Source organism: Podarcis muralis, chromosome 10 (assembly GCF_964188315.1).
Source record: "Podarcis muralis chromosome 10, rPodMur119.hap1.1, whole genome shotgun sequence".
Lineage (NCBI taxonomy): Eukaryota > Metazoa > Chordata > Lepidosauria > Squamata > Lacertidae > Podarcis > Podarcis muralis.
Window position 1 is genome coordinate 40,554,795 of NC_135664.1, and position 22,480 is coordinate 40,577,274.

General features: G+C 41.2%; 1 long non-coding RNA gene across 2 annotated transcripts in view; it reads right to left on the minus strand.

Moving 5' to 3' along the window:
* LOC114606054 (uncharacterized) overlaps positions 1–20,738 on the minus strand; it is a 213,357-nt gene extending 192,619 nt beyond the window's left edge. The window contains exons 1-2 of one of the 2 annotated variants that reach the window (XR_013394366.1): positions 18,053–20,738; positions 16,136–16,238 (exon numbers count right to left, since the gene is read on the minus strand). This is a non-coding gene — a long non-coding RNA (uncharacterized LOC114606054). Of the gene's footprint in view, positions 1–16,135 lie in introns of both variants that reach the window. The other variant, XR_013394365.1, reaches the window with a different exon arrangement.
* Between the last annotated feature and the right edge of the window lie 1,742 nt (positions 20,739–22,480).

Genomic DNA, 22,480 nt, shown 5'->3' on the forward strand with positions numbered 1-22,480 from the left:
GGTAGAAAAGCAGATGAATTCCTACCACCACCACCTCCATTTTCGTTTGAACTGTCTGGCTTAAAGGACAAGTATTTGGGCATAATGTAATAATAGGTTATGATAATAGATGTCACTCTTATGAACGGATTCAGAATTATAGGATGCAAAGAGGAATTCCTGGTGACTGCCCAGCGTCCTCTCTACCATATGTATTCTGAAGACAGCTGAAGTACTTAGTAAACTTCAGGTTTTGTATTTAAACCAGAAGCTTCTCTAAATCAGCTGAACTACCTAATCGACTTAGTCTGCATTCCAGGAGAGTGGACGTCAAATGCCCAAGTGGTTCCATACTGTCTGGAGCTGGAGCATGGTGTGATATGATGTGAAGCCAGGACCTGCTGAAGCCTGTCCAATCATTCCAGTATTGTCTCTTACTTAACAGGGTCCTTCTCTCCCAGCACCGCAAGCAGCCTCAGTCTCTGCTCACTACTGATATGCAGTGGTACCTCGCAAGACGAATGCCTCGCAAGACAAAAAACTCGCTAGACGAAAGGGTTTTTTGTTTTTTGAGCTGCTTCGCAAGACGATTTTCCCTATGGGCTTGCTTCGCAAGACGGAAACGTCTTGCAAGTTTGTTTCCTTTTTCTTAACACTGTTAATACAGTTGCGACTTGACTTCGAGGAGCAACTCATAGAACGCGGTGTGGTAGCCTTTTTTGAGTTTTTTAAAGACTTTGGTGATTTTTGAAACTTTTCCAAAACTTTCCCGACACCGTGCTTCGCAAGACGAAAAAAATCGCAAGGCGACAAAACTCGCGGAACGAATTAATTTCGTCTTGCGAGGCAACACTGTGTTTTTGTTTCTATTTTCTCAGCATTTGAGGATTTTATATCTACTGGGTTTTCTTTTAACTTTCAGGATCTGGCTCTGTTGGGTAGTAAATGGCAGGATGCAACCTCTTCTTACACTATGAATCTCCCAAATGTGATATCACAATTAACAACCGAAATAACAAGAAGGTCAACATCTTATGTGGCTATTCTGTACACCAAGAGTGGATAACCTTAGTCCCAGGGGCCTAAGGCAGCCCTCCAGACCTTTCTATTTGGCCCTCAGTGCTCTGTCCAGACCACATCACACCCCAACTACCCAGATTATATCCCACACTGGTCCTGCTCCAGTGTTTCATTATTTTTGCTTGGTTGGAAGATATCATTGAACTATGATAATGCTTCTATCTTGCCTGGATGGACAGATACTCATGTAGAAACCTCTCGCTTCTGCATGGCTGGAGTGCAGCTTGCTGTGAAAATATCAGAGCCACATCTGTTTCCTCACCCACCACTGACATGTGGTTCCTGAAGATTGCCCACAAGGGAACACAGCCCTCAGTGCCCAATCCCTGAGTTTCATACACACATGAAAGTCAAGCCCAAGTGCCTTTCAGTAGCATCTCTTTTAAGCTGGTCTTTGTGGCTCAAACATAAGTCAGGAAAGCATGAGACATCACAGTGAATGTTTAATTTGACGTTATTTGGCTATGGGGATAAGAGGGAGGTTCTTTTTGGCTGAGGCATGCTATAAATCTAAAGCACATCCATTAGTTGCCCATGACCTTAGCACAATGTGTTGCATGTTGTTGTTATGGTTGTGTCACTTGGGGCACCAAGGAGGACATCTAAGGGCATGTGTGTGCCCACAGACACCACACTGACAACTGCTTAAGTAGGGAATGCACACCTCAAATTCAGCTTGATTGATCTCACGTATTGCTTGCAACTAAGGTTGCAATCCTATACTCAGGGAATAAGACCCATTAAACACAATGGTGTAGACATGTATAGGTTTGCACTGTAAATATCCTCATGGCCCCTTAGGGACTAAAAGATGAACTGTAGCATGATCTTTCATAAGCAAAAACCCACTTCCAACAGACGCATGAAGCTCACCTCCAATGCCTTTGCTTTGGAAGTTCATGCCACAACAAATGTCTTAAGGCAAGGCTCTCCAGATGTTGATGTCAGCCTCAGCTAGCATGGCTAATAGTTGGGGACTGTTATGTACTGAGCTGGATCCTAGAACAATAGGATCCAGAATGCAGCAGTCTGATTGGTCCGCAGGAGCCACCCAATCCAGCTCCAGGTGGAAGTGAATCAGAGACCTGATTGGCCTGCAGGAGCAGCCAATCAGGCTCCTGGATGAAGTGAATCAACAATCCTTATTGGCCTGCAGGAGCAGCCAATCAGGCTCCTGGATGAAGTGAATCAACACCCTGATTGCCTGCAGGAGCAGTCAATCAGGCTCCTGGATGAAGTGAATCAGCAACCTGATTGGCCTGCAGGAGCAGCCAATCAGGCTTCTGAAGGAAGTGAATCCGCAAACTGATTGGCCTGCAGGAGCAGCCCAGAATTAGCCAATCATGCGGGGCCCATTGTGTAAATAATGTATATATAGCTAGACTTTTTGGGGAAAGTTTCATTCATTGCTACTACAAGTTGAATAAAGAGCATGAAATTCACACTTGACTACAGGTATATTTCAGGGACAGTGGAACTGTCATCCAGCAACATTTGAAGGGTAGAGGGTTCCTCACCTTTGCTTTAAGATGTCACAGAATTTGTTGGGGGGGGGTTGCCACAACACACTAACAGTTCTACTCTTTTGGAACAACAACAGCTGGCACTGAATTGATTCAGCAACAAAGAACATGGGGAAAACAGCATGGCAATCATCAGTTTCACATATTTGGCACTTCCTTGTGGTAGATTCCAAGCCGGTGCCACATTAGACATGTCTTATATCCAGAGAAGAGAAGAAGGTTTGTTATGATATGGAGGGAATGTTCAAAAGCCTAAAGGGGAAAAGGTTAAGAAAGTTTCTACTCAAAAACATGCCCCCCCCCCCATTTATCCCTTGTGCAATACTCCCACTCCATTCTTTTTTAAAACAAAAAATCTGGCTTGATGTGCCATCTGACACAAAATAGCAAGTATAAACTTTCCAGAGAACTAAAATAAATCAAATGGTTCAAAAGGCAGAAGCAAGCCTCAAACTGCTGCTAAATATTTTCCCCACTTAAGTAATTAAATACAATATTTTAAGCTGCTTCAGATTTCCTTCCTGTAAGAAAGATGGGACAGGAATATTTCAAATGAATATAAATAAATGCATAAATTTTTTATGGCATGGATGGTGCACTTAATGTGGTAAGCTACTCCGTGGACTTGGGTTTTGCTGGTGGGGCAGCTGAAAGCGGGAACAGCCTCAACACAGCTTTTGTTCTATACTGTGTACTTTAGCATTTCAGTCAATTTCGTCAGTGTGAACAGTCTTTGCAAGCCTTTGTTTCTGAAATCACTTCACATTTGCGTCCCCTTCCTGTTTCCTTTGTTGTTGTTCCAAGATTTCCCTCTCCTCTTTTTCCTACTTGTGCTTGAACCTCTCTTTAGCAATACTTTTTGCCTCCATAGGACAGCCTGTCTCATGATTTTGCAGACTGCAATTTTAAACCCTTTCACATTAAATTGCCTATGATTTAAAGCTCTTTGGTGCACAATATTAGAGGATTTTTAAAAAAATTAAATTCTTCGCATATATAAAATCAGCTACCGGTCTTCTTGTTAACATATGAACAACTCAGGTTACAAGAAAGATCACATGTGCCTGTATAGATCCATAAAATCACTTAGATAATCTGGGGGGGGGGGGGGAGATTCCTTATAGCACCACAACCTACTGAGTATCATTGGCCATTTTGCCCCTGTACTGTGGAATGTCTTTTCTGTGCCGTTAGTGAAGCAGCACCCATCAGTTACTTCAGACGTCTTTCAAAAACTTGTTTCTTTGCCTGAGCTTTCCCTGACCCAGAAGATTGGACTTTGTTTTACATGTCTGAATCTTCTGGATTTGCTTCCCTCCCCCTTTTATATGGGCTTTGGGTGTGACTGTGTGCTTTACTGCTTTTACGTTGTGTTTTAATGAAATATTGTTTGCTTTTTTAAAACTGGATGCCACTTATGAGATTTTTGAAATTTTGTGCAGTTTATAAATGCTTTAAAATAAAACAAACCCTTCCATCTAGACAAACAAGAAGCAGAACCACATTTCAAGGCCACATTCTGGTTAACAAAAGCATGCAAGGAAGGATGGTGAAGGGAGTGGTTTGTAGGGTTGCCATATTTCAAAAAGTATAAACCAGGGCATCCCAAAATTGACTTGCCTAAGATCCAGGAAATTATCCCCAGATGTCTAATCTGGTAATGTCCAGGAAAATCCAGAACGTATGGCAGCCCTAGGTTTGAGAGAGGGGGCGTGGTCTGTGGAGACTCCCAAGGGCTGGATAGAGGGGCTTAGAGGATCACATTCAGCCCTTGTGACTGATACATGCTCATTATTTGCAATAATCCTAAATGAGCCTTGTAAGTGGCAACATGTGATACATATGTCATGCTGCACAATACTTTCTGCCACGTTGTTTGTGAGTGCACATTTATATGAAAGTGCACTGAGATCAACAAGCCTCCGGTTCCACTAAAGAGAATTATCATCCAAGGAGCCAGTAAGAGCTGAAACCTGAACAACCACAGGGAAATAGGAAACTGGCTTCTGCAAGGTCAAATAATTTAACCCGTTTTGTATGCCCTGAGTGACAGAATCTCTCCAGTATTCTGCAGCCTTTTAACTGGACAGGCCAGGGATAAATTTAGGACTTTTCATATGTGAAACATGAACTTTGTACCCCCTAGCTATGGTCCCTCTCCATTCAGTGTATTTGAGTCCGCTTACAAAACAAATATCCAGATTTCCCATCCCAAGAGCAAATAAGGACATGCAAGTGGCAGTGTTTTACCAGAGACACATGCAAAAAATAGGGACAGTTTGAGAATATGAGCCACTAATCAGCATGGGCTCTCAAATTTTAGACCAAGGCTGGGGAAGCTGTGGCCTTCCAGATTATGCTGGATTCCTGCTCCCATCACCCTTGACTACTTGCCAGGCTGTCTGGGGCTAATGGGAGTCGGAGTTCAACAACATCTGGAGGGCTACAAGTTCCCCATACCTGTTTTAGAGGGATGGCTTGGAGGATTGCAGCTTGTTACTGCAGTCCTACAATGGGACTATTCTGTTAGTTTTGAATGACATCTAAAATGTGCAGCACCTCTTCCTTGAAAAAATGGGCACAGGAACCAAATTCTTGTGCCATTTATTCTCTGCAGTACAAACGTCATTTAATGTACTTGGTGCCAGCACATTTGCTGCCATGTGTTCCCTCACTGCATTAAAAATGGTATGCCCGAATGTTTGCTCAGCTCTGTTGTGCAAGAAGCTCTTCAAACATTTGCTCAAGATCTGTGTGGCTTTTGTCACGTGCGCAGTCGCCTTCAGACAAAAGACACAAAAGACAAGGAGGGCTTTATGCTCACTGTGCTAATGCTGCATGCACAGATTTTTCCCTCTTTTGCAAAGGGTCACAAGGCAAATTCATGCCTCAACTTGAAACAGAGGGCACAGAAACAACTAAAACAGAGGAAGCAGAACATCTTCCTTATGTGGGAGACTTAAGAATTTGGATCTTTGGGGCTTAGGTGTTTTGTTGTTGTTGTTGTTTTTAATGATCAAGCAGAGAAATGATAGAAATAGTAGAACACCTGCTTTGCATGCAGAAGGTTCCAGCTTCAACCCCCAGCATCTCCAGATAGGGATTGGAGAGATTCCTGCATGAAACTCTGGAGAGATGCTGCCAGTCCGTGTAGACAGTACTGAGCTAGATGGACCATTAGACTGACTCAGTATAAGGCAGTTCTGTACTAATCTGCATGATTAGTGTAGAGTCCATTTCTTAAGTCTTTTGGCCTGTAGGCTCAGGGTGGGCAAACATTCATTCAATGCATTATCAAGCCCACAGTATTTTGATGGCCACTGGCATGCACAGCTTTTACCCCGTTTCCCTTTTTTAAAAAAAGAAAATGAACTTTCAGGGCTGGTAAAAGCTCACCATGAAATAGGTTTCCTGGCTTGAATTAAAATCCATGTCAGAAATGAATTATTGGATCCTTCCAGCAATCCTTGCCAGTCCTTACAGTTCTCCAAATTCGTCCACACTAGTCTCCGTTCCTCGAAACATTCCCCACCTTCCTCTTTTCTTACTTTTCAAGTGGTGGCAGGAGCAGCAGCAGCAGCACTCAAAGAGGGGGCTGGAAATGGCAATGGCGAGGACTTAATGCAAGTGCCTTTGAGTCTAACTGCAAGGACCCACAATGAATGCTCACAAAAACGTAACCTTTTTCATGCTGAATGATGAGATGCTGGCACCAGGCTACATTCAGGTAGGCTGGTTTTGGATTGAGATACACTTGAAAATCATTGTGGACCTAGAATAGAGTGCAGAACTTAGACCCCCCCCCTCACCCCAAATATAGATTTAGATCCCTCTCCATAACTTCCCACTGTGGCCTTTAACAAGCATTCATCAGTTTCTAGTTTGCAAAATGTCAGTAATGGCAACCTAACTCAAGGTTTTGTTTGGAAGGACAAATAATTGAAAATACTTAGGACACACAGTATGATAGAAATAAAAGAAGCAATTAAAAAAAAATTTAAATGTTGAAACTGACATTTTTAGGTTGCATATGCAGGATGTGTCTATTAAAATCACATGGCCGTGGTCCATTTTGAGAATTTAGGAGCAGCTTGTTCAGTTTTTGAAGCCATTCCTCATAAGCTCCATTCAACGATGCCACCTGGGAGATGGAGCACTAAGTGATTGGGTCAGGCTGTCTTGCTGCTCAAACTCATGAAATGCAGTAGCCATTAAAAGCTATTAAAAGCTATTTTTAAATTCACACAAATCTCGCTAAGACAAATTGCCAAAAAATTCTCTGAACGCTCACTTACTAATACCCATTAAGATTTCCAAAACACAACAGAATAATAAGCCTTTTGTGCAGAACAACAAGATGCCCACAACAAATACTCTAGCCTCAAGAATAATGTAATTTAGGAGAAGAGGATTAATGTTCCCTTTTGTTTTAATATGCTATTTGGCTCCTTAGGCACAAAGTCCATTTATTTACCATTGTATAGGATGACACACTTTTCATCACTTTTTCATTGCTGGGACATTAACTCATTTCGAACAAAGAATTAATATTGAAATCCTGTGCCAACCTAGAAGCATTGAGTTCAATGGGACTAATTCCTAGGTAAGAATATATAGGATTGGCAGCCTTAATTATCCTGCCAACCCTCAAAACGAAAACCATAAAGCCCAGAGGCAACATAAGCAACAAGTTAAATGCTCCCTTTCCAACAATGTTGCAAATGCTTAGATCTGAGTCTCACATGCTCTCACCACCCAATGGCTTTACTTAATATCACCCAGCTGGATGTGGGAACTGAGGCCACTGGTGCTTGAAGTTGTTGGGCAATAAACAAATTCCAAAGACCTTCCTTATTCTGTCTATGCTTTCATTTTTATAAAAGCATGTCAAGGACAAACTCAAACAGGCTGGGCTACCTCCATTGAAGCAGCAGTTTTATCACCTCAGCAGAAATGTGGACTGTATGCCTCAAGGAGTGAGCATCTTAGTGCTCTGTGTCAAAGGGTCTTCAAGCAATTTGCATGACTATTTTTGACAAGATGCCATGTGATAAGAGTGTGATAAGACAGGGGTTGACAATGGATTTTGGCCCAGTGGACACATTTGGAATTTTGAGGAAGTGCCCTGGGTGACAATCACAAAATGGCTGCCATGAGGGCGGGGACAACATAAAATGACTGCCGCATCTAAAACAGCAAAAAATGCAGGGCCACAAAATGGTGTGGGCACGCTCCCCCATCAGTCATCCCCCTCCCATGGAAGAATGCTTGCTCACGAAAAGCTCTTTGTACCCCTCCTCTGTTCAGAATTGAAGGAAGAGCAGTCAGTGAAATGTGTGCATGTTTAAGGAGGCATATTCAGTGTGGAAGAGGCTGAGCCAGTGTAAACAAGAACCAAGAAAGAGACAGAAATAGTATCTCATACTTGCTGAGGTGTAATGGGAGGTACTGGCAGCCACACTGGTACCCATGATGAGTATTGCATTAACTTTAAGATTCACACACTCCCTGCTTCCCTTTCCTTCAGTACAGTCACAAGGAGCAGTGTGGAAGCTTTTAATTCCAATTTTGCTTAACAAAAGCTTGTCATGTCCTCTGCAACTAGCAAACAAACTGTGGTTAATCTTAACTATAGTTATTTTCAAGCAAGTCAACCTCAAACCATATTTTATGAAGCTGATTTATTTAAATCAGTCATAATTAAGTTTAAGTTGGTTTAAATTAGCCATAGGTAACATTATCTACAGTTGTAGATCAGGACAGCATATATCATATCCATATTATACATTTAAAGCACTCTTATACCACCTTAACATTCATGGCTTGTCTTCTCCCACCCAATCTTGGGAACTGTAGTTTGTTGAAGGTCCTGGGAATTACAGTTCTGGTAAGCAGTGGTAAGAGCAACCTCCAGATATGATCATTCACAGTAACTGACAATTTAAATGGCCCTAGTGTTTAAGTGACCACAGAGAATGGAGATGTAGACCTTTTAAGACTACTCACAACTCTACATTTTTATGTAGTGCTTTCTAAATCAGTGGTTGATCTGACTTTCATGCTTCTAACACCAGGTTTACTTCCCGGCACCCCCAGTTTAAAATCTCATGTAGCAGGGCTAAGGCAAGCCTTGCCAGAGCCTGCATTGTGGTAGATTCGAGTGGCCATAGATGCAATTCAATATGGCAGCTCCTTATATCCTTGAGAAAGTCATACTGCCATCTTGGAGGTAGGATTACTTCTAGGATGGCCATATGGCCTATGTTACTAAGGACAGGACTCTATCTGAATGGCTGCCTGGTTCAAATTCCTAACATGGGAGACTAGCAGGGGCCTTGAACTTGCTTATCAACAACTAGCATCTGAATAGCAAACTGAACAGGCACTCAGGTCGTCCATTCACATCTTCTCCATGATGCCCAAATGTTGTGTATTTCTATTTAAGTTATAGTGATTATTTCTAAATTTGAATCTGAGCAAATGCTATGCAAAATGTAGCTTTCTTTTGGCCATACATTAAGGGGCCAGCCTAATTAGTTTTGGCATTTTTTTCTTTTGCAAACTTATTCTCCTCTACTATCCATCTAAAGAAAAAATTTCACCCATGAACTGGAAAAGCAGCAATAAGAGGCACTTCAGAGGGATTAAATTCAATACATTTTTTTAAAAAGAGTGTTTTGTGTCTAATGAACCATATTAATATGTTATCTGTTGCTGTTTAATGCCTGCATGTTGGATCAAGCAAATAAAACAGCATTTGTGAAGTACCATGAGAAACTGAGATTGATTTGAGACAGGCCAGGAAAGGAAACCATTGCCTCTGATCTCAACACTGAAATAGCTCTGTGAAAAAGCAACGAGAAGGCACAAGAAGGAAATGTAACAGTCACTCCTAGTTCATAAGCAGGCTTGGTAGCTTAATTATTGTGCAACTGCAACTGAAATCAGATACAAAGCCCAAAAAAACAAGCTGAAAAAAGCGAACTGAGCAGCTCTTGTGAAAGTCCAGCACAGACCAGAGCAAACAAACACACCAAGGCTGGAACTGGCTAGCGAGAGGTCAATCAGATCACATGTATGATAAACACAAGAGAAAAGGCCCGTATAATTTGGTTGGCATCACTAAATGGAAAACAGTCTTAAGAGGCACTTGCTGCAGGAAATGTTTTGCCTTATTCCAGCTTGTGGCTTATTCCACAGCAACAGGATCTCAACCCAGTTAACTGTAGATGGATCGAGATATCATAGCAGCCCTGTTTAATACAGACACTGTGAGTATGGGGACAAGGTTAGTTTGCTCCCACATCTCTTAAGAGAGAATCAAGCTGCACAAAGAACCCAGGGGAATATTAAAACATATATTGACTGTTCACACAAGTGTCTACATCTGAAATTTCAGTATTGCTGTAGTTTCAATAAGATGATGCATCCAGCCATTTTTGCACTATCTCCAGGTTCTTGTGGGGTCCTTGCAACTGAGATGATCATTCTGCTTTCCCCATTTTGCCCAAAAGCACGTAAACATGATGATGACAATGGCAATGCACTTAATAATGTACTAAGTGTTTTCCATTTTCAATGCTTAATCAAATCCAGTCTCAAAACATCTAAAATTAGGAGGAGAAACTTCCACAGCTAAAGCAAGCTTACTTCCAAGTAGCACCTCTTTTTTTACATTTGTTAAATATTTGCTTGTAAAAAACAACAAAATTCTTTCTAATATTGTGTGTACGGGAAACCCCCAGCCCTTATACGGTATGTGCACTCACTGATCAGTTGGCAAGGGAAACTCATGGTAGAGTCCTGACAAATGTCTGACCCCACCCAGGAAAAGTCTTAATAGTTGCATCAAAAAAGTTTCACCACGTGTGTGAAATGAGTGAGGCTAACTAGCACTGTCACAACTGCGCATCTTCAGTAAGACTTGCATAATAATAATAATAATTTATTATTTGTACCCTGCCCATCTGGCTGGGTTTCCCCAACCACTCTGGGCGGCTTCCAACAAAGATTAAAAATACATTAAAAAGTCACACATTAAAAAATTGCATCTGTATTGCATCTGTTAAAATGATGGCATTGAGTACACAATATGTGTCATTATATAGAATTGTATATTCATTAAAAAAATAATGCTCGTCTCTGCTTCCCTTGAGTTATTAATTAGTTTGTAGCGCTCTAAGCATCTGTTTTGAAAGTTTTGAATTTAATAGCAGCCCAAGCTAGAAACAGTAATGCATATATATTTACAACATACAGCTTTCTTCCATTTCCTTCCTTCATATGGGCTTTTTGAATAATTAATAAATAAATAAGTGCTCACCTGCACCTGTAGTCCCCAAACAGAGAATCTGGCACCAAGATGGAGCCCCTTCCTTGTACAACTGCCACGACTCATTTACTGATGGCTGAATTAACTGCCAAGATTGGTAGCTCTGTGGGGAACAGCTAAAATCTGTTGCTTAGCACAGTTTACATGGGTTAAACTGGAACATGAAGTTATAAATGTTTGTGTTTCTCAGCTTTTCAGATCCCACAGAAAGCTGCAGTTTAGTACTCTGACATCATTTGGGGAGATGTAAAATAAAGGTCAGTGGGGAAAACTTATATTCAGGGCAGGCTCCAGGGTTTTGGGGGGGGGGGCTTTGGGAAACATAACATCTAGTGGGCCGCCTCCTCCATCTGTGGAACTTGCTTGGCTACCCTTTTCTTTTCTTTTAAATAGCTGTCCAACTTAAGGCCAACTTAAAGAACCATAAGAAAGAGCAGCTAGGACCTTGAACTTGCCCATTAACTATATATACTGTAGCTCTATTTAAATTGTAATAATTATTTCTAAATGTGACATATGAAACATACAAAAACTGTCTGCTAATTGTCCTTTGAGGGAGGGGAATATTATGGCTTATTCCAAGTTTCTGAGTTTTTAAGGCGAGGGAGAACTTTGCAGAGTAGCCCTGTGTCACTTGAATTCTGAAACCCAAGGCAGCTGCCCATACTGCTATTTGTTGAGGCCAGCCTAGAAATTACTGAATGTTTATTGGAAAAAGGGGCAGCTTTGCAGGACAACTGTGATACCAGTTGTCCCAAGAAACAGGGATGGATAAGGGCAGAAGACATGGCTAAACAAAAAGTGGCAATTATAAAGGCAACATGGGACTCCTGAGAGTCCCATGGACTTCAAGAAGATCAAACCTATCTTCTTAAGGAAATCAGCCCTGAGTGCTCACTGGAAGGACAGATCCTGAAACTGAGGCTCCAATACTTTGGGCCACCTCATGAGAAGAGAAGACTCCCTGGAAAAGACCCTGATGTTGGGAAAGACTGAGGGTACAAGGAGAAGGGGATGACAGAGAACAAGATGGTTGGACAGTTTTCTCGAAGCTACCAACATGAGTTTGACCAAACTGAGGGAGGCAGTGGAAGCCAGGAGTGCCTGGAGTGCTCTGGTCCATGGGGTCACAAAGAGTCGGACATGACTAAACGACTAAACAACAACATAAAGGTAACAAATATTAGCCATATTATGCAACTGTATTTTTACTTTATCTTTTTAAAACAGAAACATTTTGATAGTTGTCTTTGAGGTTTAGTTTTGTAAAATAATAATAATAATAACAACTTGAAATTTCACCAGAGCACTTACTGTTTTTCCTCTTCCACATAGATCAAATGTGATTTGCACCCTTCCCCTTTTAAATAGAATGTTTACCTCCAAAGGGAGCTGAGGAAACAGCTGCATGACAAGAGAGAGACAGTTAATGATGTGAGGGAGCAGACTCTAGTTGGACTTTCATAAGCATTTGTTTTCATTAACACCTATTAAATTCCAGGCACCAACTGACATCTGGGATGACTGTTGCCTTTAATAAAAAAAAAAATAAAAAAAGTTTAAGCTGTAGGAAGAGTTCCACAAACATATTACAAAGACTGACAAGCCTTCTAAAATATTCCTGAAAGACCTGTGTAGATAAAAAGAATTTGAAGGCGTTAATCTGTAATAAAAGACTCTTTTGAAGAAAATAATCAGTGTAGTATCCTTGAAAAAACGTTTGAGACCACAGATCCATGGACATTGGCACTGATTCTTCCATTCCTCAAGGTTGTGTCCAACGCTTGTCCCAGCACAGTAGACCCATTGAAAATAATGGACACAACCCTTTTAGGTCCGTTAATTTGAATGGGTCTACTCTGACTAGGACAAATGTTGGATACAACTCTCAATTTCCAGTTTAGGCACTTGAGACCCATAAATACCTGAGAGCCAGCAGTATTTGTGATTAGCTTTCACAGAATTAGAGGAAACCCCCAAGTTTGCAGCACCTTGATCTGTAGTTCTTGAACCTCCTCTTACAAATCAGATCAATCTCCGTGGGCAATGCATGGCTACTTGGACTAGTGCTACTGTACTGAACATTTATGGGGCCTTTTTAGATGAGGAAGATTGAGCAATCGGGGGGGCTGGAGATTGCTGGAGAAATGTTTACTGGGAAGAAAAATGCATGCATTGCTTTTGGGGACCGTGTAACCATCCTGGTAAGCTCACAACCCTGCAATGACAGAAACTGTAAAAAGATCTTCAAACACTATGAGTATGAGGCAGAAAAACAAACTCCAGCAGAGGAAGACCACTTTTGAGAAACTGGAAGACAGACTTCGGCACAGCACTAACTTGGACTGTGAAGCACCTCAATGGCTCGTGCTTTCTTGAGCCCATCTGCCTATGCCAGTACCATAACGAAGCCTCCATGCCCTTGATGCTTTCCATTTCTGAATTGTTCTTTCTGTTTCTAAACTTACATGTTGCTTGTTCCTTAGACAGAACTACTAACACACATTCTTGCTCTCTCAAGGCAGCTTGTAACAAATCATAGCAACAGCAAATATCAAACTACAAAGAAATAAACTGGCAGCAGCTAGCAGAATAAAGCAGCAGTAATCAATAACACAAGGGGGACTAGCCACTATTTCAATCAGCAGAAAACCAGGAAATATAAAGATTAGCTGAATCCAAAAGAGCCTTCTTAAAGCCAGGTTGCTGCCTGATTCATGAAAACACCCAAAATTGGGGCTAGTGGGCCTCCCTGTAAATGTGAATCCTTAAGGCTGCTGCCACTGCAAGACAACATCATTGGCCCCAGACTGTGGAAGCACATGGAGAAGGATCTCAGATTTTGTACCTAGAGAGCACAGAGGAGGCCATCCTTAAGGTACCCAAGGCCCAAGGTGATTAGATATTTAAAGGTAAGACCTAGCACCTTAAACTGAGCGGGGAACCAGTGCAGATTGACTGAGGAGTATTAGTCTGGTATTGGTCAATCAATTCCTATCAGCAATCTGGTGGTGATATTTCTGCTTCAGTTGAAGCTTCCAAACCCTTTAAATACAGCCCCATGGACCCAGAACACATTGCAATAGTAGTTTCCCAGGCCCTGCTACCAAGTCTAGTCTAGGTATATTTAACTTAAAGCCAATATGGTATAGTGCTAGAATGTTGGACTAATATCTGGGACACCAGGGATCAAATACTCACTCAGCCATGAAGCTCACTGAGTAACTTTGAGCCAATCACCATCTCTCAGTCCAACCTGCCTTAAAAAGGTGGTTGTAAGGATGAAATAGGGAGAGAAACGTGGATGCCACCTTAAGCTTCTTGTAGAAAGGTGTGATACAACTATACCAGGCATCCCCAACCTTCGGCCCTCCAGATGTTTTGGACTACAGTTCCCATCATCCCTGACCACTGGTCCTCTTAGCTAGGGATCATGGGAGTTGTAGGCCAAAACATTTGGAGGGCTGCAGGTTGGGGATGCCTGAACTATACTAATAAAATAAACTTAATATTCTTTTCTCCTATTGATCCCGCTTCAGCTTCCATCCTATGCCTCTGTGGTTTCCTATCTCAAATTATAGACTGTAAGGTCCTCAGGGTAGGAGCCTGGGATTTTATACTCTTTAAAGTGCCATGCATGGTATCTTAAGAAGTGACTCCTTGCACAGGAACCTTCCATTCCCCTTCAACTGAGTTCCTGCTCTGTATCCCCCCCTTATGAACTGAGGTATATTGAGCTGATATGTTTGGCAGGGCCTTCTTGGTGGTAGAGCCAAGCTATGGAGCTCCTTAACCCAGGAATGTTTGTTACTTCTCCCCTGCCCATCTTCAGATGCTTGCCTATAACACTGCCATTGCAGCATGAATTCAAGTTACATGGCAACTGAATTGTCCTATGAGCTATCACTTTATGATTGTTTGTTTTTATTGCTTGGCACTGCTATTTTGTATTCTTATCTTGAAGTACCTTATTACTGATTTGTTGTTAGCTACTTTCTGTTATGGGTGGGAAGACAGAATAAAAGCATTTTAACAAACATATTTAATTATCTGAGTTTGTGGTAAAACTATTTCCATGACCAGTCAGAAAGGCCAAATGCAAACCAAGTTAAAATACAATGTGGTACAAATGCCAATTTTATTACCAACTTGTCAAGAACCTGTGAAGGATTGTGATAGAAGTTGTAAATACATCGGAGTCCAAACCTCCGCTGAGCCACAAACTCACACCGAATCATATTCTGTTCTGTTGCCATTATGCAAACTGGGAAATAACAGTTGCCTATTTCCCAGGATGAATTGGATGAACGTAAAGTATTATCTATAGTAAGTACAGTATAAATAATTGCTTTGATTCAATATTATAAGAATGAAAACAAAGCATCATAAGAATAAAACAATCCAGATTCTAGTTTACGTCAAACAAGCTGAGACGACAGGTCAAATGCTGACATTTGAGAGGAAAAGGTGTTAAGAAAGGCCATGACCCAAACAGAAAGCCAAATACCTGTAAAAGGGTACACAAACAAGTTGAAGGATTAGAGGTCAAGTGGATGATTACTAGAAGACAGAAGTTTCTTTCACTGTGAACAAGCACACACAATGTCCCAGCCTTATACTGCTGCTGAAGTTCACCTTTTATAAAATGCCCTGCTGTTCACTTGCTGAGGCCTAATTCAAACACTGGCAAATGAATACCTAATGCATGTGTGATGGTTGCGCATACACTGTACCTAAACTCATATGTCTTGCTGATTCTGCAAAGTCAAAAATCTAATGCCTGGGAAGTGGTATAATGTCACAGATACACTATTCCTACTTGCATTCAGAGTTCCACAGGAAGAGGACAATTATTTTTTAGAGACATCCATGCACCCAAAAGAGAGCCATGATTAACAAGAACCCAAGAAGCTACTGCACTGAAATAAGCTGCTTAAAACTTCAACATCTTCCTTAAACTTATTTTTGTCTAGATATTATATTTGACTAATGATATGAGAAGCCAGATACAATACAGCTGATATGCTTTACCAGCAGTAGAGCATGCCTCAGACAGTTCTTGGGACTGTGCCCACTAGACATAAACCATTCGAAACCATTCATAATAACACCCGCTCCCCGACAGGGAAGAGCTACATCAGGAACAAGGGGAGGGGGAAGAAAGATTGACATTGGGATCTGCTGTCCCGATGAATCCTGCCACGTGAGGCAGTCACCTCACCTTGCCTCATCGGTGGGCCGGCCTTGAATAAAGCTCTACATCAAGATCTGCTGCCCCTGTGGATCCTGCCGCCTGACGCAGTCACCTTATGGGTGGGCTGGGCCTGAGGAAGATAGTAGCATTGGAACTAAAATGTGTTAAGATACAATGGGCACAATCCAAAGGCAAATTAAAGGTAAAGGTAAAAGGACCCCTAACCATTAGGTCCAGTCCTGACCGACTCTGGGGTTGCGGTGCTCATCTCGCTTTATTGGGCGAGGGAGCCGGCATACAGCTTCCGGTGCATGTGGCCAGCATGACTAAGCTGCTTCTGGCAAACCAGAGCAGTGCACGGAAACGCTGTTCACCTTCCCGCTGGAGTGGTACCTGTTTATCTACTTGCACTTTGACATGCTTTCGAACTGCTAGGTTGGCAGGAGCTGGAACCGAACAACGGGAGCTCACCCCATTGCGGGGATTCGAACCGCCGACCTTCTGATCGGCAAGTCCTAGGCTCTGTGGTTTAACCCACAGCGCCACTCGCGTCCCTAAAGGCAAATTAGCTTTGTCCTAAATTTAAGAGCATTCCATGCTGACATTTTTCAACTGTATGTTTTGAGCAGATGGGTCTGCCTGAACAGAGGTCTAGCAATGGATAACTGCTTATATGTGTGCAGCTGCAGCTTGCTTTCTGTTTCCATATCTAACAAAGCTAAACAGTATCTGACCTTATTGGTTGTAAAAGTCACCTTGCACCCAAGCGCCCCCAGATCCCGTGTATACAGTGTGGTTGCTACATTACTAATTAGGGTATAAATCCAATGTTTGTATCTGTATTGGACTTTAAATTGTTTTTATGTGTGTTTTTATTGTTGACATTTCAATTGTCAAATCGCTTTGGGATGTTTTACGGGAATCGATTCATAAAATAAATAATATTTTAAAGCTGCTAGTTTAATATCCTGCTTCTCACACGACCTTGCTACCACCCTGGAATGTAGGTATAACAAACAAAAAACAAAAAACCTTCTGTCACAAGTTTAAACATTAATAAATCACAGTTTCTTATTGCTTTTGGTCTGGCTATTTATCCCTACAATCTATTTTTGTAAATCACAAACTCTTAACTGTACACTTAACATACTTTAAACTTTTCCATAGCGTCCTATGAGAGTGACACAAAGTGGAAATTTGATTAGTTTCAAGAAACCATGGCAAAGAGAGAATTCACCTAGAACCCAGCTGTATGCTTGTCCATTTCACTGATTTTGCAAGTCTTGCCCTTCTGCCTTGATGCTTTTATGCAGCATCACATTTGTGGGAGTGGAAAAGTCATAATTAGCAGTCAGGAAACACTGTACTTTCTTCAGAGTTCCTATTAATTCCTCATTACAAACTCTTGTAGTCCTGATAAGTTATTTATGCCGCATCAATAACATTGCCAGTTCATTAGAGGCCAAGTTTTATACACCAAAGAACCTGCAACTATGAACTGCAGCAATGATGAGTGAACAAAAGTCCTACAAAGCAAACAAACTGTGGACTGCAGACCTGGGGAAATGGTCGATGTACAGTTGTTCCTGCTGCGTCCAGAAAGGCCAACAACTATTTTTTTGAAATGAACTAGTCACTACACGGTGACTTCGTTCCTCAGGATTCACATTCACAATTGCATGAATATGGAGGAGCTAATCTCCCAGTGACTTCTGTATAAAATACATAAAAAAGGAATAATAGTTCACACACCACAGATTTGAGAGGTATTATTAAGATAAAATATTATTTTGTGTGCTGTCTAGAGGGCATTTATAAAAACTCTAAATGCTTATTATTCAGGATTAATTCAGCCTGGATAAAGAGCAACTGCTGGATCAGTTTCCAGAGATTACAAATCAAGATACATATTCCACGCTATCAAATGAATTCTCAATCACTTACAGTGACTACTTGTCCTTCAGCATGCGTTGAGCCTAATTTTCTGCCTGGAAATGTGTGGCAAGCTGTTTGGCCATAAAGTGGGGGGGGGGGGGAGGAAGAAAAACTCCCTCGAGACCAAAATCAGAGTAGGCTGAGCTGAACAGAGAAAGAGACTTTCACTAGAACCCTAAAATTTAGGGCTTGGATCAAAAGAAAACATTAAAGTGGGCCGGGTATTTCAAAGGCTGATAAACTAAAGCGAGTGTTTTGTAAACGAAACTCAAAAAAATGCCTTTTGCTTTCAAACCATTTCTAAGCCCAACTCTCGTTTGAAGAGGTGAGTCACCATTTTGAGCACTGGCATCAGAAACAGCAGGCCTCTTAGTTACCTCAACTGCCTGGAAGTCTCAATTGGCAAGAGATGTATTACACATCCAAACACAGAGATGCTAAAACTGACTTGTTTCTGGCAGTTACCTGTGTTTATGAGAAAGGATAGGCTATTACTGAAGTTTTAGCTGTGAAAAAAAACCATAACCACAGCTTTTAGCTGAGAGTGGCTAAGGAAGGTCACCTCCCTTCATAATGGACATTTCAGAAGTGTCATAATTTGTCCTCTAGCCCTGCACAAAGTCTGGTAAGACTGTGTCATCTAACATTCTGTGGTCTAAATATCCACTGCTACCTCACAAGGACATATTTAATATCATTTTCCAAAAAGATGTTAGGTAGGGTAAGCGTTCTAATGCTTTAAGGCAAGTGGAGAACCTACAAAACTTATCATTTCTGAACATTGCACAGGCTGGATGAAGCAGATAGCAGTTGAATTTTATTCTTTTTCTTTACCTGTGGAATTTTTATTGATATTGAAAAACAATAAAATTTGATATCTCGCTATCTATATCATTGGGTTCTAACAACATATGGAAGACGCCCAATTCTGCTTTAAAGGCTACCACTTAGAAACTAAATACTGATCCATTGACTGAATAAGTCTTTAAAAAAACAAATATTGTCTCTTATGTTCATGAGGCAGCAAAACAAGCAACTGTCTCACCTAGAGTGAGCTGGAGCAGCAATGGCCTCAAAAGCATAACAGGATGCTTTATTTACTCTGCCAAAAACATGTGCAGTTCAATCCTGTACACGTCTGCACAGAATATAATGCAACTCACTCCCAGGTTAAGTGTGTATAGGATTGCACCCTTAAACTGACTCTGAAGTCAAACAAGAAGTAGGGGGTAGATCGTCACTGAATTTTGAACACAGATTGTTATTAGGACTGCCATGTTTGGTTAGCCAATTGATCAAAGGGTTTTTATTTGATTTGAAAACAAGGTCCAATTTATCAGCCACATATTTATTTTTTACTATAAGCAGATATATAAAAACTACAGTTGGTGTCACCTTATAACACTCTCCTATGTGAGAAAATCGGTACCTCTAAGGCTAGGCCTGCTCCCATCACCTAGAAATAAAGTATGACTTTTCCTTTAGAACTATTGTATTTGTATGAAGATTTATGTATATATAGTCATCTGGCTAAGTAAAACATATGCCAGCTGTGGCTTATGGGAGTAGTAGCCTAACAACACCTGGAGGGCTCCATGTTACCTATCCCTGCACAACTTCATTTCACAATTTCCCTCAGCTCTGAAGTCGCTGGGTCACCTTGTGTTAATAAGCTTCCTCTAAAAATGAATTTCTGCATCTGAGAGAAGTTAACAGCAGTCTACTACTCAGTGTTCCTGCGAGAAGGATCAATTTAAGACTGCACTGCAACAAACTTTGCAGGTTAGAATTATACTATTCTGCTAATGTTTGGTCCAAAAGTCAGTTTTATAGTGATGGCACTACTCTTCAGCATAACAGATGAGCTTTTCCTGTGGTTGACTAGGTTCTGTGCAACTATACACCACATAGTTTGACAGTCTCAAAAGCTGTTTGTTTTAAATGCAAATGCCTTGTTACTGGTTTTTTAAAATGCTGCTAGTAAGATCTGTAGTCAAGAGGAATATTTACTCAAGCTGTGAGAGACAAAGTGAGGGTCAGCTCTACAAGTTATGCAAAAGCTCTTAACAAGGGTCATGAACAAAGTCACCCAAGCCTTAAAAGGATTCAAAATGTTAGCCATCACACAGGGCCTGCTCCAAATTCAGTATCACAAATAAGCCTCCTGCAGCAGGTGTAGCAGCCACTGTGTACAAGCAGCCAACCTGACAAAAGACGAGACTTATATTGCTTCCATGACTGCCAGAACGGACGTCATGAAGGCAACCAAATGCTTCAGGTTCCAAAGCTTGGTTAAAAAGCAAAGAGAAAAGCATAAGCATGCTAGATCAAGCAGAGCTGCATCTGCAAGTCTTTCGTGCGCAAAAAAAGGAAGCTGCAAAACAAAATAGTATTTCAGTCACAGGAAACCACTGTCAATGTACTTTCAATTACTACTTTTTTTCCAAAAGGGGTTATGTGTTCTGCTTAAGTGCAACCACATATTTGCAATCTTTCAAGCTGTTTCGAATAAGTAAGGTTTCAGAGCAAGCATTGGCTCACCGAAGATGCAAACTGTTTACATAAAGCAGCTGTCTTCAGTGTTATCAGAAAAGCACCTTTTCCCCCTAGCAGCTGACCTACTTAGCAACTAAAACCCATGCACAAATTAAAAAAGGGTTGCCAAGACAAATGCCAACATTTAAAAAAAAAATGTAAAAAAAAATATTGATAATAATTACACTTCAAGACAAGCACATAGGAAGCTGGACCTATGAAGGCCCAAAGGCTCAAGTATGTGACAGTGTTCATTCCCTATACGAAAAGTCCGTAACGCTCTAGCCCAATTTTACTATGACCTTCAGGTAAAGTGAAATTAATTTATTAATTGCTTAGGAAAGAGTGGCACTCACTGTTGCCTACAATTAAAATCAGTAGAGCTTTATAGAAATAATACACTACTGGAAAGGACCAGGCTGTGTGGGCATTTTAAAGCTAATGAAAAGTTGTGTGCGAGATCATGGAAATGTAGCTCTTTCAAGCTCATGTCATAATTCAGCTTCTACAGGTGCTTAGGAACTTGCTTTCCAGCGTAGCTTGGCCATGGATAATTGGCATTCATGTAGTGCTTAAGTGAACAATAACCCTCAGCCAAGAAGCTGAAGTGCATCATCTCTACGGATGGCTATGGCATTTCCTCAATACTTAGAATGGGTTCAGGAACACGTGGCCCTTCAGATGTTGCTAGACTGGACTTCCCATCAGCCACAGCCAGCATGACCAATAATCAGGACGATGGGAACTTTAGTCCAGCGACGTATGGAGGGCAACACATTCTCCACCACTTAGAAACTGAAGGAAAGTTGAGGAAAGCAAGTTACACATGTATCAAATGATGAGCTGTGGGAGTTCAGACCACCCTTCAGCGTTTGATTTTTAAATTTTTTTTGAGAGGGTGGATAATTTCAGAAGCTAGGACTATGCCTATTGCTTACAGAATCCAAGCTAATAGATTTCCTAATGTAAACAACCTTGGACTTCCCACAGTGTTATGATCAATATTGTTAGGGTACGTCTGAAACAGGAACAGAACCTCTGGTCCTCCAGATGATGTAACTCCTATCATCATCTACAAGCATTATCAGTGGTAGTACAACATCTGGAGAGACAGATTTGCCCCCATCCCTCATCTAAGTCATAAAGTAACAATTTGGTATGGAGATAATCCAAGATTACTAGCCCTAAAATGGGACATTTTTTAGATTTAGCAGGCACATCATACAACATGAACCTCCCACAATAGGAAATACTTTAGCAGTGTGCCAAGCCATATAGGATGGACGCAGATGGATGAGACAGGTACTGAAACCAGCCATGGACTAGGGGAAGGGCCATTTGCATCAGCAGCCAGGAAAAGGATATAAACTTGCAGGATACAAGCTCTATTTACAAGTTTATAAATTCAGACTTTCGGCCCAGTTCTACACATTTACTTGGAAGTCCTGCTTACCTCCAAGCAAAGTGCCTAAGATGTCTGCCTTAGTGTCATCAGGCCAGCACCAGAACACCTGCTATCATTGGGAAAGAAAAACATACACATACATACCTTTTGCTGGATCCCATCTCACTGAACTCTAAGAGAATCTTGTGTTTGAAGAAAAGCAAAAGGCAATCAACCTTTCTGTTGAGTGGTTAACCTGCTCCTAAGGGCTGTGTGACATTGATCCTAGTAAATACCAATTGAGCTGGGCATCCGTCAAGTTGGAAATGAGGTTTATTTTTATTTTTTCTTGTTTTAATGGTTTGCTAGCTCCTCGTTCATCAGAAAACCATGTAAACATTGATCCGCTGGATTTATTCACTGCTCGTTTGTTGGTTGTTCTGCATGTCTGTTGGTTGTTCTGCATGTTTTCCTCATATTTAGGAATAATTGGACCCTTGCATTATTTCCACGTTATG